Raw genomic sequence first — 8340 nt, forward strand, 5'->3', positions numbered from 1 at the left:
CACTTTGATATATCAAAAGTAAACCTCATCTCCTCATCACGGTTCTTGCGAATCGGCTTAAGAGCATTGCACATATAGGGTTTGGCCTTTGAGGACCAAACAAATTCAGTACTATAGACATCAACCACATCGTCCGAATTATCATCATTGTGTTCAACCATATGCATTCTAAGACAATCGGTTGTAGACCTATGGACCTCTTTACTTCGACTCTCTTGGGCCATAGATTTTTGTAAGACTTGATTAATGCTCAAAAACTCATAACTTTCTAGCCTCTCTTTAATGTGAGTTTTCAAACCATTAAGAACAAGATCTGCCAAGTCTCTCTCGGTTATCACTAAGCTATAACATCGGTTTTTTATATCTCTAAATCTTTTAACATAATCGGTGACCGATTTATCATGTTTTTGCCTAACCGATGTAAGATGTGACAACTTTAGCTCATTATCGCCACTATAAAAGTGATCATGAAACTTTTGCTCTAATTGCGACCATAAGAGAATTGAGCCATGTGGTAAAGTAGCAAACCATGAAAATGCGATACCAGTTAAAGATAATGGAAATAAACGCACTTTCAATTCTTCTATGGAACCTGCTTCACCCAACTGTGCTATGCCCCCAAGTTGTTTTCGTACCCTCTCCACTAAATTTGACAAAATCAAGAACCTTATAACCTTGAGGGTACAAAACTGCATCAAAGTGTTCAGGATAAGGCTTTTGGTACACATGACTCTTTACTTTCGGCTCGTTTCCGAAAGTTTCTAGAAACATCTTATGCAAATCCTCCCTTAATTTAGCTAAAATTGGATCCGGGGTAGATGAAGATGTCTGTGGAAATGACATAGGAGCAACCTGAGTACTAGCTAGGGGTGCAACTTGTGGGATGGGCGCCGAACCATAATTCGGCGGAAGACCAAACATGCTTGCGCCTATGGGTGGTGTGACAAAGTGATTCGGGGTTGACGCCGAATTGGGCACACTCATAATAGGACTAGGATATGCAGGTGCAGCCACAAGCTGGTTGGTTTGACTAGGGTAAAAATTCAATGGCATGCTATATTGTTGTTGTATAGGAGGTGCCGATGAAATAGGTAAAATTGGACTAGGGTTTTCAGATACACCAACAGTACCACTAGATGATGGAGGCATATTTTTCTAAGCATTAGCACTAGCCACAAAAGAATTGCATGCCATCACATTACCCTTACTAACAAGACTTTCAATCACAGCCACTTGCTCTGGAGAAAAAACTTTACTCACAGTGATTACATCTTTTTCGTCGGTGAGGGGAGGAAAATTGGCGTTTCCAACCGAAGTGATGTTGCCTTGACGGTCCTTCTTGAAACTTGAAAGAAACGCTTCCAAATCCTCCTCCTCACGCTTCTTCTTGAGCGCCTCAAAAGCCTCTTCATGCTGCTTCTTGCACGCTTCGTAGGCTTGGCGATGTTCATCCGATAGTTCATCAAGACCGGGTTTAATGATGTTATCGGCATCAACTTCTGAGGGATTGGAGAGATTAGACATGGTTGATAATGATTCTTGATCTTTCGTCCCCAGCGGAGTCGCCAAAAAGTGTGTTCGCACACGAACACGTCACGGTGTACCCTCAACGCCGATGGTGATGCACCATAACTCACATCGAAGGAGACCCGTCCGGAAGCGCGGTACGCAAGCAATCTGGCGGGTGCTTTTGAGCACCCGAAACCCCACGCGCCCGGGAGGGATCCCGTCTGGACGTGCGGCAGCTATGGGCTGCCCTAGGTCGGTTCGCCCGCCCCTAGAGCCTCGAGGATCGCTGCGCTTCAACACGAAGAACGAACGAAGAACGAGAGAGAAATAACAAAGGAGGGATGTAAAACTAGGGTAAAAAGTAGATGTGTTTTGTGATTGTGTGTTGTTGTTCAATCGGCCGTCATCTCTCGTTTATATAAGAGGCGGATGGACTTCTCATACAATAAAAGGACTTGCCTTGTCGTACAAATCATCAAAATCTAGCCAAATTCGGACTTTTCACGACTTCCGGCCCGGATGTCCGGCTCTAGGCCCGGATGATCCGGCCTAGCCCAGTTTTTTGACAGCAGCTTACTGTTTTGGCTCTAGAATCCACATACGACCTCGGATTTGGATGTTTTTATATTAAAATCAACCGTCTCAACGAGACGCGCAATTTTCATGTTGAACACTTTTCGATCTGAGGCCATCTTGAGGGTGTTTTGTGCCGTTTTTTAAAGTCTGCAGCAGAAAAACTTGTTCGGGCGTCCGGACGATTGCCCCGATTGTCCGGCCTTTACCCGGATCATCCGGGACTTGACCCAGATCATCCGGCTTCAATTTTTAGCTTATGTTGTTTGGGTCAATTTTTCGCCCCCCGGACGGATGATCTGGACCCCGGTCCGGATGATCCGGCCATATAGTGCTGCAGCACACAGTTTTGACTGTAACTTTTGCATACGACCTCGGATTAAGACGATCTTTATATCAAAATCGTCCATTTCAATGAGACGAAGAACTTTCATGAAGAAATTTTCTCCATCTAAGGCTGTCTTAAGAAGGTTCCATACCATTTTCTAATCTGATATCAACACGGGTAACTCCGAAATTGTCATATTTTTTGCACTTGAACTCCGTTTTGGTCCATCTTTCTATTTATTTCGATCATTTTGAAGAGGGCCATCAATTGGTGACATGAACTCATAATTTTAACCTCATCTTATAGCCTCAAGTCATTCTTTGCGATCATGCTCTTTTCGAGCGTCAACATAGTGCTACCTCTTGAAAGGTGTGTACCAAAGGGTCAAACAAATCTCATTGTTATATTCACGTGGCAAAGTGGTGGCTCCCAAATACTAGAAGGAAACGACCCAAAGGAGACATCACCATGACGACAACAAGTGGAGACAGCTCGCAGGGGCTTGTAGCTAATTTCGCACGCGGTTATTACAGCAATCAAAATGATACAAGGGTTTTATTAAATCGCCCTATGGCATGGCATGGCCTAGTTCAAGTTTAAATGCAGGCAATCAAACAACCTCTAAAAAATCGAAAGATGTATCTTGCTGGATATGTTCAACCTCGTGAGGAAAACAAAAGATGCATCTTGATGGATTAGTTTAACCTCACGAACCTTATCATGCAAGCAACCTAACACACCACAAGCTTGTGCTGCCGATAGTAATAATCAACAAAATGAAACTTGAAAACGATAATTCTGGAATGTTGAATATATGTGTTGCATGTATATGTGTATATTCTGGCTCACCTATTAATTGTGTATAGTTGAGCTTAAGGTCCACTTGTACTTTTTATATACGCACACATGCACCTGATCAATACATTGAGTATTGCATTGCCAAACCTTCTCCTACATGGTATCATCTCCAAAGGTCCTGACCTAGGGCAAGTCGTCGTCGCCGCCGCGCCCTCTCGCGCGCCGCAGCTGCCGCTCCCCACCGCCGCCGTACCCCGCCGCCGACGTGTCCTCCTCCGACGCCGCCACCGCCCCGTGCCACTGCCGCTTCCGCTCCTCCCCACTGCGTCGACCTACAGTCGTCGTCGCCGCGCGCCTTCCTTGTCGCGCCGCTGCTGCCCCATCGCGCCTCCACCTTTCCCCGCCGCCGCTGCCGCCCTCCCAACCGCAGCCGCCGCGCCCCGCCGCCGCTGCCCACCTTCCTCTCTCTCCCTCCAACCCTATCCCTAGCCGCTCCCCTAACACTAGCCGCGCCATGGACTCACCGGGTTCTTCCACCACCCGTTCGTCGAACCCCTTCGTTAGCCCCGAGCCCTCCGCCACCGCCATCTGCGACCTCAACATCGAGGCCCGGGTCCCCATCCGCCTCGACAGCTCTAGCACCTCGTACTACGCGTAGAAGACCTACTTCAACCTTGTCTTTCGTGAGTACTATCTCACCGAGCACATCGATGGCTCCGTGGACGGCAACTACATGAAGGGCGATCTGGAGTGGTCCGTCATTGAGGCCACACTCATCCGATGGTTTTATCGAACCGTCTTGAATGACATCTTCCACATGGTTTTCGCCGAGGACGACAACGCTTGCGTTGTGTGGACCAAGATCAACGCGCTATTCACCGACAACAAACTTCAGTGCCTTCTTTTCTTGCAGGAGTAGTTCTTCGGCCGTCACCGGGACAACTCCACAATCGATAAGTACTGCATGCGACTCAAGATGCTCGCCGATGAACTTCGCGGCATCAGTGCCAAAGTCTCCGACGACCTCATGCTGAGCACCCTCACCGTCGGCCTCAACGAGGATTTGGACAACGCGGCTTCTAACCTCACTTTGCTGCCGCAACCCACCTTTCAGCATGTTGCTGCATACCTCAAGCTCGAGGAGCGCCGGATGACGAAGATGAAGCAGCGGGTCCAGCACACCACCCTTGCCGTCGGCACCACCCATGGTGGCCCCGCTCCACCGGTTGTGCCGACCCAGCCGCGCCCTCCTGCGCCAGCCGGGTATTACCCGCTGCCACCCGCGCCCCCCGCGCCTCCCAGTAGCCGCAAGGTGGAGGGGGCGGCGCAACCGCCGGGGCAGCGGGGGTCGCCGCCAGTAGCAGCAGCAGCTGGCCCAGGGCGCAGGGGGCGCCCCGCTACTAGCAGCCCCATCCGCCATGGGCAGCCGGGCAGAACCGTGGACGGACGTCGTGCATGCCTATCATATATGCCCCTCCCACGGGCTCCTACGCCAGGTCTTCTCGGTCCTCGCGTCGCTGCCTCTAGGTGGTTCTAGTCCGCCTGCCCTGACGCCGCCCTACGGGGGTCTCCTGCCGCCGTCGGTCCCTGTGCCATGGGATCCCGCCCTGTACTCTACGCCATCACCGAGTAACTATGGCGATGGAGGCGAATGGTACATGGACTCAGGTGCTACTGTGCACATGACAGCTCGTCCCGGTAACCTAACCTCCTCCACTCCCGTTCATACACCCACTCGTCGTTGGCAATGACTCTTCTTTACCTATCACTCATATCGATAGTACTAGTTTTCCCTCCACTTCCACACCCATCACTATGTCTAATGTTCTTGTTTCGCCTGAATTAGTCACAAACTTAATTTCCGTTCGTCGTCTTACTCGTGAGAACCCATTTACTGTTGAATTTGACGGTGTTGGTTTTTCTGTGAAGGACGCCCGTACCCGGATGGTGTTTCACTGATGTGATAGCCCCGAACAGCTCTATCCCATGCATGTCGGCGCCTCCACCTCCACAACTGTCGCCCTCGCCGCCTGCATCGACCTTTGGCATGCTCGCTTGGGCCACCCCAACCCCACTGTTTTGCGTCAAATTCTTAGGAGTTTTTCTTTCTCATGTAATAAGCTCGACGAACATACTTGTGAGGCATGTCGTTTAGGCAAGCACGTTCATCTTCCCTTTAGTGCGTCTACAACTGTTTCCACTTTTCCATTTCAATTACTTCATAGTGATGTTTGGACGTCTCCCGTTGCAAGTAACACGGGCTACCTATACTATTTGGTGATTTTAGATGATTATGCTCATTATGTGTGGACTTTTCCTCTTCGTCGCAAATCAGATGCCTTAGCCACACTCACATCCTTTTATTCTTAATGTCACCACATAGTTCGGCCGCCCCATACTTGCACTCCAAACCGACAACGGAAAAGAGTTTGATAACGTTGCTCTCCGCACCCTTCTCGGCTCTCATGGCACCATCTTTCGTTTAACTTGCCCATACACCTCACAACAGAACGTCCGCGCCGAGCACATTCATCGCACTCTTAATGACTGCGTTCACATGTTACTCTTTCACTCTAACGTGCCTGCCGGATTTTGGCCTGATTCACTTGGCATTGCTACCCTTCTAGTTAACATCCGTCCGTGTCGTCCTCAGTGGAAGTACGCCCCTCACCACCTTCTCTTCGGTGCATCGCATTCATAAGGTCTTTGCATCTTTGAGTGTCTTTGCTATCCTAGCACCGGGTCCACCACTCCAGACAAACTCGCACCACGATCACTCACATGCGTCTTTCATGGCTATCCCTCTAACACCAAAGGTTACCGGTGCTATGATCCTATCACTCACCGCATGTACACCTCAAGGCACGTGTATTTTGTCGAGACGGTGTTCCCTTTTTTTAGGTCTCCCCGGCGTCGGCTCCCTCGGCGTCGACCCCCGCGCCCCTTGCTTGGCATGACACGCGGCCACAACCTCAGGCGGTCCCACCAGCCAGGCACCTTCTGCCGCCGCCTGGGTTCCTGACTCCCTCCCCCGAGGTCGAGTCGAACCGGGCCCTTGGGTCCCCGACTCCCTCCTACGAGGTTGCATCGGCCACCCACCCCGGGGCCGCGGCGGGCACCCCGCCCCCCACCCCGGTCAGCGCCGCCTCTCCAGTGACAGGCTCGATATCCTCCTCGCCCATCGCCCCTCCCGCTGTTGCTGGTCCGGCCGCTGCTGCCAACTCAGCCGCCGCCGCTGGTCCGGCTCTCGGCGTGACAACCGCGCTCGGGTTGGTGTGAATCGACCGAGCACGTGCTACTCTTCCAACAAGTATGTGTGCGCTGCCTTGACATCGACGCCGTCACCCATCCCCCCCCCCCCCTCTTGCGCTGCTCTTCGGGATCCCCACTGGCTCGCGGCGATGCAGGAGGAGTTCGACGCTTTGCAACGCAACCGCACGCGGCATCTTGTTTCGCAACCCCCTCATGCCAATGTCATCACTGCCAAGTAGGTGTTCCGCTACAAGACCCGCCCGGATGGTTCTCTTGAGCGCTATAAGGCTCGGTGGGTGGTGCATGCGTGGCTTTTAGCAATGTGCGGGTGTGGACTTCACCAACACCTTCGCTCCGGTTGTGAAACCGGGCACGATCCACACCGTGCTTCAGTTGGCGGTCTCGCGAGTTGGATGTCTCCAACGCCTTATTACATGGTCATCTTGCCGAGCAGGTGTTCTGTGAGCAGTCCACTGGCTTCGTCGATGCCGAGCATCCGAACTTTGTGTGCTTGCTCTCCCGTTCTCTTTACGGGCTAAAGCAAGCGCCACGGGCTTGGTACCAGTGTATCGCCGCCTTCCTGTAGTCTCTGAGCTTTGGGTCCACTCGCTCTGATGCCTCACTCTTCATGTATCATCAGGACGCTGACACTGCATATCTGCTGCTCTATGTCGACGACATCATCCTCACGACGTCCGCCCCTGAGCTCCTTCAGCGGCTCACGGCTCGTCTTCGTGATGAGTTCACCCTCAAGGACTTGGGGCCTCTGCACTACTTCCTCGGCATCGAGGTGGTCCGTCGGGCTGACGGCTTCTTCCTGCATAAATAGAAGTACGCCCACGAGCTTCTGGAGCGCGCCGGTATGCTTAACTGCAAGCTGACACCTACTCATGTCGACACAAAGGCAAAGGTTTCTGCCCTGGAGGGGTCTCCCGCGTCCGATGCAGCGTTTTATCGCTACATTGTTGGTGCCTTACAATACCTGATGCTGACCCGCCCGGACCTGCAATACGATGTTCAGCAGGTGTGCCTCCACATGCACTCCCCGCGTGACTCCCATTGGACCTTGGTGAAGCATATTCTTTGTTGCATACGTGGCACTGTCCTTGGGTCTCACCCTGACGGCCTCCGCCTCCACCGACCTCATCGTCTACTCGGACGCCGACTGGGCATGCTGCCCCAACACCCGGCGCTCTACGTCCGATTATTGCGTCTACCTTGAGCCCTCATTGATCTCTTGGTCATCGAAGCGACAGCCCACGATCTCCCGCTCCAGCACTGAGGCAAAGTATCAGGCCGTCACTAATGCCGTGGCGGAATGCTCTTGGATTCATCAGTTGCTCCATGAGTTGCTTTGTGATAATCACAAGGCCACACTTGTCTACTGTGACAACATCAGCACGGTCTACCTCTCCGCTAACCAGGTGCACCATCGTCGTATGAAGCATATTGAGCTCGATATTCACTTCATTCATGAGCATGTTGCACTTGGCCGTGTTCGGGTTCTGCACGTTCTAACGATGCAACAGTTTGCTAACGTGATGGCTAAGGGATTGCCTACTCCCGTCTTCAAGGAGTTTTGCTTCAGTCTCTGTGTTTCCGGCGACGCTTCGACCGCACGGGAGGTATATCCTAGCCCACCTCCCTATCACCCGATCAATACATCGAGTATTGCATTGCCAAACCGTTCTCCTACATGGAACACTTCCAGAATATCAGTATATGCATCTAATGCAGAAACAGCTAGAAAATGTCAACTCTGATGTATGATCATTTCATTTGTACAAAATGTTGACTGCCGATGCAGAATGTTAGTTCTTTGGGGCACGGTCGAACTCAATATCTACAGATTCTGCAAACACATACTGACAGGCATTACA

The sequence above is a fragment of the Triticum aestivum genome, chromosome 4A, assembly GCF_018294505.1.
Source record: "Triticum aestivum cultivar Chinese Spring chromosome 4A, IWGSC CS RefSeq v2.1, whole genome shotgun sequence".
NCBI lineage: Eukaryota > Viridiplantae > Streptophyta > Magnoliopsida > Poales > Poaceae > Triticum > Triticum aestivum.